General features: G+C 33.0%; 1 long non-coding RNA gene across 1 annotated transcript in view; it reads right to left on the bottom strand.

The window, feature by feature from the left end:
* The window catches only part of LOC117286838, a 133,440-nt gene that overhangs the window by 87,378 nt on the left and 27,009 nt on the right, over positions 1 to 19,053 (bottom strand). The window contains exons 2-3 of the long non-coding RNA XR_004517937.1: positions 18,113 to 18,334; positions 6,641 to 6,725 (exon numbers count right to left, since the gene is read on the bottom strand). This is a non-coding gene — a long non-coding RNA (uncharacterized LOC117286838). The remainder of the gene's footprint in view (positions 1 to 6,640; positions 6,726 to 18,112; positions 18,335 to 19,053) is intronic.

Here is a 19,053-nt window from a genome sequence, read left to right as displayed (position 1 = left end):
AGAAGAGATACCACCTACACTAATACCTCTGTGCCTACCCACCTGAATCTGCTTCCTGCTTCAGCCTCCTGTAACCACACAGGAAGTGTGGTCCATTGGGAATCTGTTGTGTCCGCTGTTTTTTTGTGTCTTCCCTTTGCATTTATTCATACTACTTGTTGAAAACCACGTCTCCAGAATTTAACCTCTCCCTTATTCATTCTTAGTTATATCTTTTATATTAGATCATTCCAACAGCAGCTAAATATGTAGAAATATCTTCCATAATGAGAAGGTACAGTTCTTCGTACCCAATTCTCAACCAACCCTTCTTTTGTCCTCCTCTTAAAGTTTCCAGAAATGCTTGCCTCCATATTTTTCTTCCGTTTCCTCTTCTCTGTTGGACCCACACTAATGATTTCTTCTTCCGTATCTTTCTATAAAACTGCCATTTTCATGGTCATACATCAATAATTACTGTGGACAATGGTTCACTGGCAGCACTCACCTTGCTTTACCTAATGCATTGATGCAATTGTTCATGACCTTCTTTACAAACCCATTTAATTGCTTGTTTTTTCATATATACTATTTTTTTTTTTTGGTTACTTATTTGTTTATTTGTTTGGTTGGTTTTTTGAGACAGGATCTAAAGATGTAGTTCAGACTGGCCTTGAACTCACTATGTAGCCCACACTGGCCTCGAATTTACATTGATCCTGCTGCCTTGGCCTCCCCAGTGCTGCGATTACAAATGTCTGCCTCCACACACAACACAGAATCTCCTGATTCAGTTCCTGAGTATAAATGGTTCTTCAATTCATCTGAAAATCCTCCTTATCTTGGAGTACTTTAAGGAACTGTTCCTTGATCTTTTCTTTTTTTATGCTCATTACCACAATCTCTTCAATTCTCATGGCTTTCACTATCTATATACTGTTTATACTGTTGACTCCCAGTAGTATATCTCCACTTCACACTAAACTCATGAGTTCTAAATAAGTTTACTGAACATTTCCTTGCCATTTACACTCGAATTTTTAATAGCATAATGTGTCTCAATCTAAACTTGCACTTTTCTTCTTCAAATGGGATTTTGTTTTAGTATTCTCTAGCTCAGTGAGTAGCAATGTGCACTTTCACTTGCCGAGGTTAAAATCTTAGTCATTTTTGATATCTTTTTATCTCATATTTCACATAAAGTTTCTTGCTTTATATAAGAAAATTCAAATTTGATTTCAAGTTATATTCTTTTTTTGTATGTTTTATTACTGGCTACGTTTTGATACCCTCAAAGCAGTCTTTGCTTGATACAACTTTAATATCCTCTGTGGAGCTCATCATGGGTGTTTAATCAACATCTGTGGATTGATCTCTCCAAAATACTGCATTTCACACGAGTTTCAATACACAGCTCACAGGTAGCAAAGTCATAAGATTCAGCAGTCTACACTTGCACTGACCTGTACCCGATCAGCCGTCAGAAATGAGCATCGGAGGATAAGCTGGTTTCTCATGTTCTACTGTGTCAGAAACTCAGGTACACAGGGCAAGAAGTAGGAGGCAGCGTCTAAATGCACAGAGGATTCCACACAGAATCTTAAAGTAGTAAACGCACTTTCAAAAATGGAAAGGTTTACTTCAAGGTCTTGGTTCCTTACACTGTTAGAAATATTATTCAGGAAAAGTCTTTAAAGAAGTTCTGTTCACATAGTACGCAATTTCATACACACAGGACAGTCAGGCTACTACGGGCTTGCTTTATATTCTATAATTCATTTGCCAACTGTAACTGTTAGCAAGTGTGTATGTTTATGTAAAACAATATTTTACATTTATTATCAGATCAAGTAAATATGTGCATCACCAGCAGAAAGTATTCTTCCTGTCCCATGCCATAATATTCTTTGAAAATTTAAAGGAGAGAGATGCCTTTTTACAGAAAGTGCTTCTCTCTGTCTGTCTGTCTCTCGTTCTCCAGCTGTCCCTCAGAAGAAATAACTACCTTGAAATTTCACTGAGTTCTTCAGCCTGCAAATAAGTTCTCCTGATGTGAGCAAGTCAGGAGGGACAACATTTGAGCAAAATAAATCTGAGAGAAGAGGAAAGGAAAGCTATACAATCCCACAAAAACTATGAATTTATTAACATGAGGCTCACCCTTGTTGTTTTTTTAATAAAGGCCTGCATTGGCTATTGGATTCTCACTGGAAAAATATTTTAAAAGACTGAGCATTTTTAAGTTCAGTCTTACAAAGAAAATTTAAGAGATTTGTTTGAGAATGGCAAACATCAAAAGAACAGAGATTGATATTAGGAAGATTAACACTAAGAAAGAAACAAAGAAAAAAAACAGGAGTGCATACTAACAGTAGTTAATGAGGTAGTTATGAAATAAAAGTTCAAAAAATATAATCTATTGTCAAGTGTATCTATATACTCAGGGTATTACTGCCAGTTATTTAGTACACTGAAATTCATGACCTGCAGTGCCCAAACATGCACTTTTTAAGAATAATCTGGAGACCTTCTTATAAAACAATGATTCCCCAGATCTATCCCTCTCTCTCTGTAACCCTTCTCTCCCTCAAAAATGTAACGTGGGATCAATTACATATTTATTTATTTGTAAATTATCTTGTTTATTTATATACATAGTGATATACATAAAATTAATTTCATATAAAAACTAATTTCAAAATACCCATTTTAGTCATTATAAAAACAACAAATTTCAGAGATTTTTTCCTTAATTCTATAAATTTTAATTAAAAGCATAGCATAGTCATGTAAATATCTATTATAAACAAATTAAATCAGTCAAGTTTATAAACTGTTTTCCATCTACTGATAAATTTAGAAAATGTGTTAATAGATTCTGTATTCATTTTTTCATAAATAATACTTATTATTGGCTTTATTATGGCCTTAGAAAAAAAATTTTTTTTTTTAGTCTCGCACCTTAGACCACTTAGCCTTCCTGACACTTGCAATTATTATTATTATTTTTTGGGGGTACCAAAGATTGAACTCAGGACCCTACACTTGTGAGGCAGGAGGCAGACTTAAAAGAAATTTTAACATTTTCAAAATTCTAGAAGGCTTAATTGATAGTGAATTTTATTCCAAAAATACACAAGTACTAGTCTCAGTTTTATGTGATACTTCTTCAAACGCCTCTTAGAAATTTTGATTTATTCTGCTCTTCTCCATATAATACGTATTTTTCACAAATTTTTTTTAAAAACTGCCTTTAACAGAAGATGGAAAATGGCATGATAATAAAACCATTATATTTTCCATTACTTTCTCTATGAAGAAAATACACAATTTTGTCCAGTACCAAAACCCAAGGAAAGGATTTTGATTTGGGAAAACAATTAAACTGGTCATGGAAGGTTAATGTTCACATCTCAGTAAGTAAGAAAGCTTGGACAAATCTTTTAAAATATATTTTAAAGACATTCAAGTGATGTCTTTAAACAAAGTGACAAAGAATAGATAATATCAAATTTTACAGACAATAAGGGCTTTTGGAAGTGAGTTGACAGTCTACGTCAGTTTCCTTGTTTTATTTGGTGTTTATTTGCTAGTTCTTGCCATGGACAAAGAATTAGCCTTTCTTATATAGAAAGAATGTTTTCCTCAATCTCACCATTTAGTGCAGGAATACATAATAGATAATACACTATACAATTTACTCTTCACAAGGCATTAGTGGGGCAAACTGCAAATTTAAAAGGATTCAAATACAAGCCTGTTGTCCTGTTAAATATCAATGACTTTTAATCTCTGCCAGAAGTTAAGCTATCCAAAAGAAAAACTGATAAAAGACAGAATACAAACACTGATAATATTATAAAGCATAGGAAAAAAGACATCATTGAAATTATTGCTTTTTGAAACCATTAACATATTTTTAAGTTCATAAGGCTTGTGAGATGGACTAAAACATCGAAGGAAAACCCTCAATGCATCACTGTGTCTGGATGCTGAGAAATGGAGAAGTAATTCAATCAAATAGGAAGATTAAGATATGTGCTAATTAAAGGAAGTGTTAATCTTAAAATAGCTAAGTCCCTACCAAATTTTATTTCTAATTTGATTAAAATGACTATTTCTTTGCCAGTTGCAAAAAAGATGAGAGGAAAATTGTTTGAGGGAAAACTTACATTATCTCAACACTGTCCATAACACAGCTAACAACTACTAGATAGTTAACACGGATAAAATATGACTTGTAACTCAAAGAGATTGCTGAAAATTGATGGATGTATACTTTTCCACAGTTTTGATAAAAAGAAAATTACTAGAATATGTAAAAAAATAGAAAATTGATGAAAAATGAAAATATTACAAGAGAAATGGAATATGTAAAACATTAAATGGACATAGTAGATATTTTTAAATATAATGTCCAAATTACACAATTCAATGGTTAGCTATATTATGATTAAATGGGATGGAACAGGATTAGTGAACTGAAAGATACACTCTAATTACTAAGCAAAGACTTTCTGTTAACATTTTGTTTATTGTTTTCCAAACGTTTTATACATGCTTCTTTCTTCTTGTTGTTTTTTTCCATTGTAATTTTTCATTTTTTGTGATGTCATGTTTTTTATTTCTTTCACTTTTTTTTTTAGTATGTACTAGTGGCATTTTTCTTTGTAGTTACCATAGACTTATATAAAACATCCTACAATTACAATATCCTAATTTAAGCTTAGAACAACTTCAGTTATAAACAATAACCCTACTTTTATTTCTCCCGAGTAAATGTATTTCATGTCATTATCACACTTCACATATTTTATAATTTGTAGCATTAATAAGTGATTGTAAATATGGTTGATTTAATAATTTATCTTCTGTATTTTATGTTAGAGTTAAAGATAATTGACAAACCACCATCACAGGTGCAGAATATTCTGAGTATGATAGTATATTTACCTTTATAAATGAGTGTTATACTATCGTGTGTACATGGAGTTACTTCATGTCCTTTTCTTCACCTTGAAGAACTCTTTCTTGTTAAGGCAGATCTTATAGTAATGAAATCCTTTAGATTTTGTTTATCTAGTAATGATACGTTTTTAATTTCTGAAAGTTACTTTTTCCATGGATAGTATACTTGGCTGGGTTTTTTTTTTCTTTAATTACTGACAAGTTATCATATAATTCTCTCTTGACTTCCAGGATCCCTACTGAGAAGTCTACTAATAACCTTATGGAAGGTTTCCCTTGTATGTGATAAATGCCTTATCTCTTGATACCTTGAAAATTTTTTCTTTGTTAATTTTTGCAATTTGATTTTAATGTGTCCTAGAATCCTGTGAACTCTAAGAACCTTGGAATAACCAAGGGATAAAGCTGATACAAGATCACAACTGAGACCCCAGATCTGCAAGCCTAGTCCTTCTCTACAGGCTCTGGGTGGGCAAGGTGGCCTGCAGAACTCAGGTGAGGGTAGGTGGGACATACCTAGTACCAGGCCCATTTTCATGTCTGCTGACCTTTGTGCAAAGAGGCAGATGGGCATACTTCCCTGTAAGATCCTGGCAGGCAGTACTGCTCTCTTATCAAACTGAGGCTGAGAGATCCTGGAGTCAATTTACAAAGCTGCTTCAAGATCTGAAGTAAAACCAAGATGAGGATCTCCCTCCAGGTCCATGGAGGGGAAGGGCTGCTCTCAAACTACAGCAGAGATCAGCGGGACCCAGGTTACAAAGATACGGAGTAAATTTTCCAATCAAAAGATAGAGTGGCTGAATGGATTCAAGTACCAGTATCCAATAATATGACTCACCTTAGCCTTAAGGGAACTCATGGGATGACAAGGAATGAAAAAAAAAAAAGACCATGAAATGGTAACAAACAAGGCCAAAGTGGCTATTTTATATAAGAATTTAAGTCAAATTCTACCATAAGAGACAAAGAGAATCCCTCTAGGACAATGAAGGGGATAATTCATCAAGAAGATACAACAGTTATAAATATATATGCACCCAATACTACAGAACTTAAATATATATATCAATATAATATAAAATTATATATAAATATAATATAAATGTTATATATATATATATATGCACACTTGAAGAGCAATATATACAAATGAGTCTAATAGACTCCTCGTACCCTGAAAATAAGATCCAACTGAAAAATAATCAGCCTTGAAAACTAGAGATCAAAAGGGCCAGGCCAATCAGCCTATCATTGCCTTACAGGCCTCACAGAGTAGGCACCAACCAAGAGAATAGCGATGGCAGGTATAGCAAGGAGAGGTCAATTGGACCTGGCATTTTGTATCTGTAGATTTTAAGGCTGATTACTTTCTGTTTAGGTCTTACTTTGAGGGACCCTAGGAATATGCAGAATAGTCTATCCAACAACAAAGGAATATATACTTTTCTTAATCACATTCAGAACATTTGCCTGGAAAGGCCACAAAGCAAGCGTGAGTATATTTAAGAAGATTGGAATGACATTATTTTTTCTTACCACAATGAAATTCATCACAAAGAATTTTGACTTTTGAAAGATGCACCCATGAGTAACAATTAAACAACATACTTCTGAACCACCAATGTGACAAAGAAGTCAAAAGGGAAACATAAAAACATATCATGAAATAAATAGTAAAAGCACAACATACCGAAAGTTTTAGGATACAGCTGAAGCAATGCAGAAAGGGCTGTAATGTACTGCAGGGTCTATGTTCCCAGAACTTCAGAAGATGCCTGAAACCACAGATAGTAACAATTTCTCTCCTTTTCTCCCTTTTTCTACATTTTTCAATACATCATATTTATAATCAACACTAATAGGTAAATTAGTTAACAGTAAGATATTAACAGCAAGTAATAATGTAACTGAACAATTATGAAAAATATACTGGGCCGGGGATTTAGCTCAGTGGTTCTGCCGCCTGGCAAGCACAAGGTCCTGAGTTCAATGCCCGGTGCAAAAAACAAACACACACACACACACACAGACATGAAATACACTGCTAAATTATATGAATATAATCTCTCTTGAAGGGTTACTACTAATATTAATATTTTTCAATTACAGTAGACAGTGGGTAACTGAAACTGTAGAAAGTAAAACCACAAAGGAGGCACTACTTTATATAACGATATGAAGAAAGATGTCACATAAACAATGTGGTCCAAGTATACTGCCTTCAGTTATATGGTAAATAAACACTAGAATCTAAGGTACAACATTAGGAGTAGAGATAAGGATATGATGTTCATTGCTTACATTTGATAAAACTTCAGAATTTGAATGTTTTCACCACACACAAGAAACAATGGTAACTATAAACAGTGACGGATAGGTTAATTACTGTTTATTGTGATCATTATAGAATTATAAATATATTAAATGCTAAGCAGTAAATTTATACACTTTTATTATTAATTTAATATTTTTAAATCAAAAAATATAAAGATAGGTCAACAGAAAATATACAACTACAGGAACAGGGATTTAGCTCAGTGGTTCTGCTGCCTGCTTCACACAAGTGGAAGGACCCGAGTTCCATCTCCAGTACAAAAAAAATAAAAGAAAAAGAAAACATGTAACTACAACACCACAATTAAAAATAACAGATAAAACAACACATTCTGGATTGGTGTCAATCCAGAAATTATTACTAATATCAATGTTGTGTAACTTTCTTCCCTCCTCAGATTTATTTTAGAAGTTTTATAGTTGTAGCTTTTATGTTTAAAATAAATTTGAATTTTATTTATATTAATAGAGGAAATAAAATTATTTGCTCAAAAAAAACAACAACACATACCAAGGAATTTTTGCATTAAATCTAATTTTAGAAAGAAAGAATTAGCACATTAACATAAAAGTTGCTTGAAATCAAAGTTTAGGCTTTCATCTCAATAACACCAAAAAAAAAAATTCAGACAGAAACAAAGAATACAATTTAAAAGTAACAGAAATTCTAAAAACAGAATAATTAGAGCCGGGCATGGTGGTGCACACCTGTAATTCCAGCATTCCGGAGGCTGAGGCAGGAGGATCACTGTGAGTTCAAGACCAGACTGGGCTACATAGTGAGTTCCAGGTCAGTCTCAACTACATAGTGAGACCCTATCTCAAAAAACAAAAAACAAAAAACAAAAAACAAAAAAGAAATAAAAAGAGAATAACTATAGATACTAGAAAAAAAACAAAAATAATGAGGATACCACAAAGAGCATTGTTAATAATTTCCATATTAGAGATTAAGGGTACAGACTTTAAAAAATATTAGTGAAACTGATAAAAACATATGAATAATCTTAATATTCATTGAAGAATAGTCTTAATATTTATTGAAGAATTTCAGTCTTTCATTCAAAGAACATTCTTATCCTGATGGCTTATATTTAAGGGAGAAGTAAAAATGTGTTTATAAATTCCTCCAAAATATAAAAAGACAGTATGTGTTTTAAATTTTTATGAGACCAGCAAAACTTTGCTTTTAAAGCATGAAAACATTAAAATAAAGAACAATCATAACACTATCTCTCAAATCACATGCAGAATGTATTAAGAGGATAATGCATCCTAACAATGGGATTTGCTCTAGAAATGCAGGGGTGATCTAAATCTTTGAAAGTCTATGAAATTTACCATTTTAACTGAAACCAATTTAATAATCATATGATTATAATATCAGATTGAAGTAGAGTACTTAACTAATTTTAATTCTAATTCATTATTTTTAATAAATTTTAAAGTAGAAAAAGAAAAGTCTTAATCTGATGGAATTTTTACAACCATTTTAAAGTGTATCCACAAATAGTTTTGTATTGTTTTTCTTGTCTACTTTATCTAAAATTAGTGTAGTTGATTTTGTTTCATTAGTCACTACAGTATATTTTATATCATTTTAGTTTTTATCTATATATCTTTGTATTTAATGTGAGTTTATTACAGATTATAGTTGGATCTTGTTTATTGTCTTTTAACTATTTTTAGTTTTTTAAAATATATTTTGCAGTACTGGGGAGTGATTTATTGCTTTAATTTATTTTGGTAACTTATTTTTTATTTGTAGACATTTTCTCACTCCATCACTAAATTTCCTAGGCTGAGATAAAAGTTGTGATTCTCCTGTCTCAGATTCCCAGAGCGCTGGAATTATGGGTATGTGCTGCCACGCCTGGCTGCGGCTTCTTTTATTTTTTAACACACTCTGAAAACCTCTATATTTCAAATTGTATATTTGGATCATTCGTTTTACAGTGATTATGTTTATTAGCATATATCCTTTGTAGTTCCCCTAGAATTTAAAATGTACTTATACTACTAATACAAAGATACTTTCAAGCAACTGTGTTTGCCTTCTAATGAAATACTAGCAATTCTTTTCTCCCGCCTCTTAATGTTACTGGCATATTTATTTTTTCCCTTGCTTTGAGCATAGTCATGTCACTGCTTTATCTTATTCATTATATGATCCCTGAAGAGGTATCCTACATAATTCTTATACTTTTCCCTCTATAGGTAAGGTTCTTTGTTTTCTTTAAAGAGTGTCTGTTTTCTGCAATTTCAACAGGTTATTACTAGGTGTAGTAATAATAAATAAGTATAGTAATAATAGATACGATCTAAATATACAGTGAATATTTGTTTTGAGAAATGTATTGCTGTAAAATTGTATTGTCATTAAACCCACTCAAAATGTTCCCCTCATTTCAAACTTATTTATCCCATTTTTCTTGCCACTTTCTGAAACAGATATTGCAGCATACTTGATTTAAGAGTAATTAGATTTAAAGAGTAAAAGATTTAATTTAGAACTCTGAGCTAAATAAACCTTTTTTCCTCTACAGCATTATCCAATCTCACTTATTTTGTAACAGCAATAAGAAACGGATTAACACAAACTTTAATTCTTTGTCTGTGTCTGTCTCTACTTTTTAGGATGGTGGTTTGTCCTATGAATGAAATTCTTTGATGGATCTAAGAAAAGTCATTGTTTATCAGTTTGTTCAAGTTACTTTCTTAGTATGAATGTAGGAATAATCACTTTCAAGCTCTTTATGCACTGAAACTAAAATGAAAAGTCTTAAGTGTTTCTTCTAAGATTGGTTTTATTATCATGCAGAAAACTAACTTTTCTATAATCACATACACACATAGTTTTCATTTTAAACAATTATATGTTTTAATTAAAACTTAAATCCATTCCTTTTTCATCAGAATTATAAAAATTAGAAATAAGCATTTATATCTTCTTAATATGCTTCCTTTCTCATTTCACTACTCTCAGCGTAATTATTATTTTCTATTTGGTGTATATTCATTTTTCTTTTACCTAGAGATATATAAATGAACACACATACGTTTTAAGCAAAACTTTAATTATATTTAATTATTGTTCTCTAATCTCAAGATACAAACAGAATATTCAGAGGAATAAAAATTAGAGTAAGGTATTTTTCTATATATTAATTCTTTTGCAGATTTTCTTGTCCAATTTTACAAAGATTATCATGAATTGCAAGCATTAATTGAGCATTTAAGGCATTACAGTATCTACTTTTTCTACAAGCAATAAAACCTTGACTATAGAAATCAACTGTACATGAAATGAGCTAAATCTGAAATATATATCTACTCTGGCATGTTAAATATAACATGCTCAACATCTATTGATGACTCAAACTATACACATTTAATTATACTAGTAATTAAATAAAATATAGTATTAGTCATCAGGAAAATCACACAGATTTATAACATACAAAGTTTATAGGAGCAAATATGATGATATGCAACAGAAATATTTTCATTCATGTGGGATAATTTGGAATGAGAAGTATGTAATATGAAGAAGTCATGAGCCAAATAAATAATAAAAATGTTTTTAAATTAAGCTGTATTGAGCAATTTTTGTCTGTATTCTCTTTCAGAAACTTTGCATATATTATGACATTTAACATAATTAAATAAGAGTATTAGATCAGTGCCCTTATTTTCTTCAATTTAGCTCTGAGGTTACTGAGGCTTACAGAAGGGAATAATTGGCCCAAGTTCATAAGTCTATAGAGCCAGCACTTTTCATACTTCTGTATCTTGAAGGATAATGTTGGAACACTAGGTTGGACCTTCATTTTCCAAGCTTTTGAACGCCAATTTAAGTATTCTGAATATTTCTTTCTAGGCAATGTAGAGTCAGCGAAGACTGAAACAGACAAAAAGTTTGTCCAAATTAATGTCAGAAAATTACTTTAATAGCCCTAAGGAGAATAAACTGAACCTGAAATGGATAAAAAGAGTAATTACTGAAAAATCTGTTTCAGAAGTTAGCAGTGAAGGAGAAAGTGCTTATATCAGGGTAATAGGAAGATATAACAAAATCAAGGGTAGCTTTTGCAATCACATTCCTTCCTTAATTCTACCAGATGAAATATCATTACAAAAAGAAAAAAATGGTGCCATTTAGTTCATAGTCTTGGATGTCAAATATAAAAGATATTGCCTCTAAATACAGCCAGATACAAGAATGGGAAAATGGGAAAAAGGTCTATTGGCATTTGTGCATTTACCAATACTCAGAATTTCCTAAAAAATATTTTACAATATAAAAGTGAAAAAGAGGTATATTTGAAAAATTGAAAGATGAAGATAATTATGATATAGTATCTATGTTTAATATGCTACAAATTATCTTTAGTAACAGAGCCAATTTCAAAGAGGTAAGTTGAAAAAATCTATTAATTTAGAAAGCGTAAATCAAAGGAGACTTAAAGTATAAGTACTCAAAATGAAAAGTACAAAGGTAAAAAGCAAGAACAGTAAAACAGACATTTTCACTCAGGGAGCAGAACATTTAATACAATCATACAAAAAGACATTACAATAGAGGAGAAGGCATAAACACCTTTGGTACACAGACAAAAATAACTGTTTTTAGAAACCAGGAGACGGATTCCAATTTCCATAACTTAATAAAAAGACACTTTACATACAAAAGAGCCAATAGAAAAGATTAGAGACTGAATGACCTAAAATAATGCCTTAGAATTGCCCTCTTTTCCCCCCTCCAAAATCTAATATTATTCAATATAATAATATATACAAAAAAGTAATCTAGCAACAAATTAATTTTAGGTGCCTGAATATAAAGAGGACATGTGCAAATAAACTCAGCAGGTAGTTAATAGCCAGCTTCTCCCAAGATCTGACTGTCATCTTTATATCTGAAAAAAAGAAAAAAAACAAGCTTCTGCCTTTGAGAATATCTCAAATATTTATACTGCCATTTACATTACTAGTTAGTAGATATCAATATCCTGGCACCAAAAGAGAAGTACTGGAAAGAGAGTGAAACGAGCTCAAAGGAAACATTTCTCTTTTAGAAAAATACCATGAAAATGAAGTAGATTGCAATTTCTTGAGTATAAATTGTCATGAGTACACACTTTGTTAAAAATGAGTTTAACATAAAAATTATTCTTGTTACTCCACTAATGTGTTCACTCTCTCCACCTCCAGGAGCAGCACAGTCTAGCTGATAAGTTAAATGTTGAAAAAAACATGATAGTGCCATAAAAATCAAGCCAAGAGCTATTAGGGATGGCTTAACGATCAGGAATAGAGGACCAAATTTTCCTGAAAGATATCCAAACCCCAGCAGTAATTTCACGTTCTATTTTTGAAAGATAAATGAACTATGTTCCAAATAATTCATTTTGTAAAGGTGTTTTTGGCAGGACTACAAATACCTAGCAATGTTTTAGGAAATTTGGAGGCAAAAACGTCTACTTACATTTGAAAAATTTAGTATTAAAAGATATTTTAAAGTTAAAATTGGCATCTTGAACCCTTTTCACAGACTTGTTTTACAGAGTAAACTATACAGAATTTTACAATTAATCAGCAATTGAACTAAGTATAAACTAGCAAGACATCTTGAACCTCTTCCTGCTAAAGCTTCACAGCACACCTCCCCCTGCTCTGCTTAATTAGTGAAAATGGCTATAAAAATGCTGCCCACATGATTGTCACACATCAAGCTCATGAAGAGAGTTCTAGATTCGTGATGAAACTGATTCCCTGAACACAGTGCTAAACTGAACCACGGGGCAAATTGGGCAAGATTCATAGACTGTATTTCTCTCACACTAATGGAAGGGCCTAAACCTGGGGTTCTTTTCATAATCTTTCAACTGTGGGCTCCTACACTGTCGAGTCTTACCCAGTACTTCGGGTCTCAAACTGACAGGAAAGAGTGACATGCATAATGAACTGGGTGTTTAACATGACCAAAGCACTGAAATCCAGGTAGATGTCACTAGGACAATATAATTTATAGACAACTTTTTTATCATGTTGGCTGAAAAAGTGCCTCAGATTGCCTAGCAGCCTGTTGTGCTTTTGATAAGGGTACTTTCACGTACAATTTCAAATTCATATTCCGCTGACACTGATCAAGGAAAATCTGTGTTGTAAGTACTCCCCTACATCCTACCACTTAAATTAGTAACTTAATCCTTACAAAAGTTCCTAAATTGTGTTTTGCCATTTTCACCATTTTATTGTTACAAAAAAAAGATGATGTAGAGAGGTTACAAAAGAAAATAATAAAATTTTAAACCTAATCCTATAGTGGTGCACTTATTATAGAGACTATGCATGTGTATGTAATATTTGTGTTTACATCATTACTGGACACTAGTTACTGAAAAGATATTGTACTCTACAAGAGCTGTGTGTGTGTGTGTGTGTGTGTGTGTGTGTGTGTGTGTGTGTTGCTAGGTATCATTTAACAGATACAAAACAGAAATTTATTAACTTGTCCAAGGTGACAATGCTTTTACAAGGTAGAGCCAGTGGTCTGATTCAGACTGGCTTCGCTTCATAACCCTTACTCTCGGCCACTTCAACATACTGCTTGGAGGTGGATTTCAATTTCCATCTCCAATTTTTATTTCTCTTCCATCACTAATGGACTATACTTTGGAGTCCCTAATGAACTTATTTAAATCTTACACAGTAAAATTTATAGACTTAAATATTTTCTATCAGCAGCTTCTCAAATCACCCAGTTTCTGCCAGATTAACCCTTGCTTGGCCCATTGCGGTTTTTTGTAAATTTAACTGATTTGGAGGTACGCTAATTTGACCATTCTGTTTAAGGAACAGCAGGAGCTGACAACCTAACCTTTGGGCACCTAGAAGACCTTATGGATGTTCTGCTCTTAGATTGTGTTTCATCTCTATTGTTAGGTGTGTTTGCAGAGTGAAAGGGAAGTACACATCCATGGCTACCCTACACCATAACTGAGTTTGCAACTACCAAGAAGAAGAAATGTCCTGCAGAGATAGCACTGTGTTAAAATACGCATTCCATTCAGTACAATCTAGCCAGCCACATGCATGTGCCTGGTTTTGCTCTCACAGATAGACTCAGTTGCAGCTGTAATCTACCTTTAAATGCTACGTTTGTCCCTCTGAAAAAAAAAATTTCATCTTTAAAAACTTAGTCTTAGTTACCCAAAACAAAGTTTATCAATTCCCTTGTGTTTTAGTAGCAACAATGAAAAGAGACAATTTCTTGAATGAAAAACTGACAAGTGACAGTGATTAATGACATTTTCGTTTATTGGCTTGGCTGTAGGCCAAATGTGAGCAGTGCTTCCCAAGACCCCTTGTTGGTAAAATTGCAGGAAAACACAGGTGCAAATACATTACATATAACGTCGTAGAAGAGGGCTGACATCCAAGAAAGTCTACCTATTTTAGTTGATGTATTTTGTACTTTGCTAAAAAAGAAATGTTAGTCAAATTTGTTCCAACACAGTTGGATGCTCTATTTTCTCTTTTGGTCTACATATTGTTTTCAAAGCCAATCAAGATAAATGTGAAAAATCTCATGCTAATTCCTATTTCATAGTTATTTTACATTTCTGATGGTGTTTTACTTTTTAATTTTCACTTCCAGACTTAAATTTTGTCTTCATAAGAAATGTACTGACTTTCAAACCACGGAGTATTTGTCTTCATTTTCCTTTCTTTATGTGCCACAGGACAGTCTCTGTCCTTGAAAAGCTTCCATTCCTATTGGGAAAACCTAAGTTCCCCTGCTGAATGCTCACAGGACAGCATCTCCTGCAGCACCATTAACATCCCCCTTGCTTCAGTTATGCAATTTATTTCTCTTTCCACCATCTCATCACTGAGATCCCAGATTTGTAATATTTATGCATCAAATGTTCTCAGTAAAGTTATTGACTGTGATGTCCCCATAGGAGAGACAGAAAAGTCAACTCAGGCGTTCTCACTCTACAGACAGAGATAAAGGAAGTAAAAGACAAGGAATACATACTTATTCATTCTTACTGAGGGAGAAATAAAGTGGAAAACTTCTGATGAAAAGACAACCCGTAATATGAAAATACTCAAATACGTATACTGGATAAATAAAAATTATTTTGTAAGCCAAAATAGGCTTATAAAGAAAAGGAAATGACCATAATTTTTAAAATGCATATCTGCTTTGCTATCACATCTTGGGGCGACATAGAATGTTACCCAATATTTTCAGAAAATCATCCAAGTGCTCTAAAATATTATGTGAATCTCTCCTGACATACTCTCTGGATTTAAATATTATTAAAGCATTTATTCCTATCAATTAAATGAATATATCTCCAGTGAAACCAATACCTAGACTCAGGTTTACAATCCCCCACTGTATACTGATACTGTGAGAAAGAAATAAAGTTATATTAGCAATAACTTTAATATGTTGAAATTTTGTTATGATTTTTAAAGTCTTCTTCCCTTAAGGCATTTGAGCACCACAAAATTGAACAGAGAATTTGAAATGCAACCATAATCCATCACCAACTGTTTAAAATGTAGTTCTTCAAATGTATCCAAACCATCAATTCCCATTTCATTGTCAAAATTACTCCACATTCACACTTCAGCTGAATGGCATTCAGACTCAGGAAATTCAATCCATTGGGGCATTTGAAAGTGAGTGGGGGTATTTTAGGCAGTCTAGCAAAATGAAGACCTGTCCCAGGGGCAGCCCCATGGACATAACTCCCTATGGTCTCTTTGCAACAGAAAAAAAATGGAACAGAAGAACCACATAGGAGCCGATGTCAACTCTAAATCTGTGGGTATCCCAGGGTGTCCAAATGATCTCAAGTGGACTAAAGACTTTTGTTAAAAATAACTCAAAGTGGAATTTTAGAACCAATTTTAAAAGAAAATACTGTTTAGTTTATGTTCAGAAGATCTTAGAATTTTGCTGGATATAAACTTCCAGCTAAAGGGTCTCTACCATTACCCTACAGCCTGTCACAAAGGAGGTTGGCACAAAAATTAGGATGTGGTAACTCATCTACAGTGGATGCACTGTATGGACTCGGTCAATGGATAAATATTCTGAACAGTGCAAAGTGCAGATATCAAAAGTAACCAGCCATTTTCCTGTTCCTGTGTTGTTTTATATTGAATTGTTGGGGAAACAAATAACTATTGTACATAATTTAACAGATTAAGTACTTTTAGAAAGAAGAGAACAACAGAAAACAATCCTATCAAAGATTTTTCTCCAAATCTCTGATAATCATCCAAGTGCCATGGAGTCACTTAGAATAAGAATTTATTTCAATTTTTAGTAAATTTAAAATGTTTTCTGTCTATTAAAGTGTATTCAATATTATCGATTGAATATGTTATGAGAAGTTTGATCACTAGTGTTCTCTTTTTAAGATTTGAAATTGTATTAAATCACTTGTCTTCCATTTATTTGGAGGACTTTATTGGGCAGTATTTCCTTTTATCATTAGTTCATCCAACCCCAAATAAGCTTCTTAGAAGAAAACTCCTGTAGACAAAATTCTGAACTACACAATTTGTGAGAAAACAAAGACAAAGGATGAAAGATTTATTCTCTAAGAATATGTAACTTTCAGGTCCTGTTTGATAAAATAAATAACAAAAACATCTGAAAAATGCTGACAACACCAAAGAAATTCTTGACAACATATTAAACTGGGTCACTACTCTACCGTCACATAAAACAATAAATAGAGTAACATGCATGTTCATTTTTCCACGTCCCATTCTGTCCTAAGTGCTCTTATGAAAACACAAATTAGCCCTTAACTGCCTGATCATCTCACTATTCACCAACAAAAACTGTGAAACTAACTTTGCACTGCCTCAGAGAAATGTCTATAATTCATCATTTTTATTCTGATCCTGTTTCAAATAGGCATTCCTCTCTAATGCAATGACAAAAAAGTAGCACTGCAGTATTAGAATGACATTTTTATGATACCTTTATCAGACATATTCAGTGAAATTCTTTTCTATTTGTCTTCTTTTACTTTTCTATTCTGCCAGTCATCAACTGGATGGAAAGTTTAAAAAATAAAATCTCTCTGTTCCCTCCTCTTTTAATATATACATGTACTACATAAACTGCATAGGTATATAGTTAGATGTTTGATGATAGATACATAGATGGATAATAGATTGATATAGACAATAGTCTACCCAGTTCAGCACATTTATTAGTTTTGAACCTATTATAAGAGTAAAGAAAGAAGGGAAGGAAAGAGGGAGTCAGGGGAGGAAGGAGGGAAGTTTTCTTTTCCATATTCAATTATACAGGACCGGCATTTTCTAACATTATTTCAGGCAAATTCAATCCTAAGAAAAGATAGCTCTGGTCCTTCTTAAACCAGTGTTATCATTTTTCAGGGGCCCATGTTCTGAATTATTACTGACTTAGGCCTTTGGATATTCCTCCTCCTTCCTGCCATCTGTCTCTAGACAACTCCATAGATCAGCACATCAATCAAAAGACTAGAAAAACCATTAGAGATTAAATTAAAATCTCTAAATTCGTTTTGTGCACATCACTTGCAGGAGCTTCGGTAAATGAAAAATTAAAAATGACTATTACTTCCATTCATTTGGGTTTGTCTCATTTTAACAGAGACCATCTAAAACAAACACCCAACAGGCTCCACTGCAGATTATAATCCGCCCCAAGCAGATCACTGAAAAACAAGTCTTCACCCACAGACCCCTTCACTGACTCTCTGGTCTTCTGTGTACACCTATAATTCTGCAGAAATACCTTTCTCTGTAGCCATCCGCAGGGTGTTCTTTGTCAAATCCACTGACCTCTTCACAGTTCTCTCCTTGTTTTATTCTGTTGCATTTGCCATTCTAGAATAGCTTCTCTCAGAATCTCTCTTGTGGTCTTGGTAAAAGTCCTTTCATTACCTGGTCCTGTAACCTCTCTTGACAGTCTCCTTCCAATCATCAGCAAGGTTTCTTCACAGGCCCAGAACTCACTCTGAAAAAGGGCATCAGAACTTCCAGTCAGCTTTTCAGTACTTAACTTTAAATACAGATGCACACCCATGTGGTATAGAACATCTGAAGAAAGGCTTCGACATGATATAAAGAGCACAAAAATACAGGAAAAAAATAAGTGGGATACAACTGGGATAATGCAGGGCACAGAGGGAGAAAAGTATCGAAAACTTCTTGTTTTGTGGTAATTGTCATTAACTAGTCTGTGCCTGTGTTATTTATGTTTAGTTAGCTTAATGATTCCACAGAGGTTTCCTTAAATACTTGGGAATAAACCTTCCAGTATTTACCAAGATTTTCTATGCATATGTGTGCATCTTGGGGTGCACATTTGACCTCAGTTTGGTATTTTGCAACTCTACTTTAGCTTTCTTTTCTTTTTTGTATAGAAACTCAAGTTTAGCCAGGGGTGAAAGGAATCACAGGGCTCCGGTTCCTTCCTGAGCACACACGCAGTCTGGGTCATGCACACAACTGTACACGCTTTCCTTGGTTTTAGAATCCCGAGGTTAGATCTGAGTGTGTTTAAGTCTCTTTGAACATGTCATTTCTGCAGATTTTCCTTTTGAACAATTTGGTTAAACTCTTTGTTGCCCAAGCTTTTGTAAAATTCCCTAAGAAGCCACTGTGTTGAGCAGTTTCTTCACAGCAGAAATCTTTAGGTGATATTTGATTTTTTTTTTTTTTTTTTTTTTTTTT

This window comes from Fukomys damarensis, unplaced genomic scaffold (assembly GCF_012274545.1).
Source record: "Fukomys damarensis isolate Sample0158 unplaced genomic scaffold, DMR_v1.0_HiC HiC_scaffold_19, whole genome shotgun sequence".
NCBI classification, from domain to species: Eukaryota; Metazoa; Chordata; class Mammalia; order Rodentia; family Bathyergidae; genus Fukomys; species Fukomys damarensis.
This window is presented reverse-complemented; position numbering and strand designations above follow the sequence as displayed.